Raw genomic sequence first — 842 nt, forward strand, 5'->3', positions numbered from 1 at the left:
ATAAACGTTTTATATAATGTATAAAACCAAAATTGTGCAATACACTTGGATTATTTAACATGAAATATTAAGAATCTCACATTTTATTTAGGTGTGTACTTTCCCTTCTGTTATACCCTGTTCTAAAAATAAATAATAATGTAAAAAGGGGATGAGCAGAGAGCACTGGGCTGATCYACTGCTTCACTGTCCAAAGAGAAAAGGTCTGATTAGGCTCACTTGCTACGTTTTCTGAACCAATGAWTTAGGGAGAGAACAAGAGTCTTCCCTAATTCACTTCAAGTGCTTTCTTTAACAGTTGATTTTGTATTTTTGTATAAATAAACAGATCTATCTTCTGCTCTTGCAGCTATCTACTCCCACTGCTAATAATGCTCTCCCTTTAGTACTTCWGAGCTTATGTTTAAGTTAACRTCTCTACCCTTTTCTCTCTTTCCSTTGTCTTCCCTTTGATCTGAGGGATCCTACAGTATTCTTTGGAGGATTCCGTGGTCCTTGGAAATCCCAGATTCAAATATAAATTTGATAGTTTTGTCTAGACAGCAGATAATAGGTAACTGCCTCACTAACACAGAAGTAAACCAAAAATAATGAAAATTGAATGCTTAATGCAAATCCATCAGTCTTTAATGAACTATATACATACTGAATTTAAATACTAAACCTTTAGTAAGTGTGCTCTAAAAGCCACCGCATGCRGGAGGTGGGAGGCTTTTTTTGTTATGCTAGTGTTGTTGACTTATGAAAACTTCTTCAGGATGCGCAGTTTGAGATGGGCAATTTTAAGGAAAATGAATGTCATGGAAATGAGTCATGTAATTCTTCCACATTTTCCAGGCAGT

This window comes from Apteryx rowi, unplaced genomic scaffold, assembly GCF_003343035.1.
Source record: "Apteryx rowi isolate R43461 unplaced genomic scaffold, aptRow1 scaffold_1018, whole genome shotgun sequence".
NCBI lineage: Eukaryota > Metazoa > Chordata > Aves > Apterygiformes > Apterygidae > Apteryx > Apteryx rowi.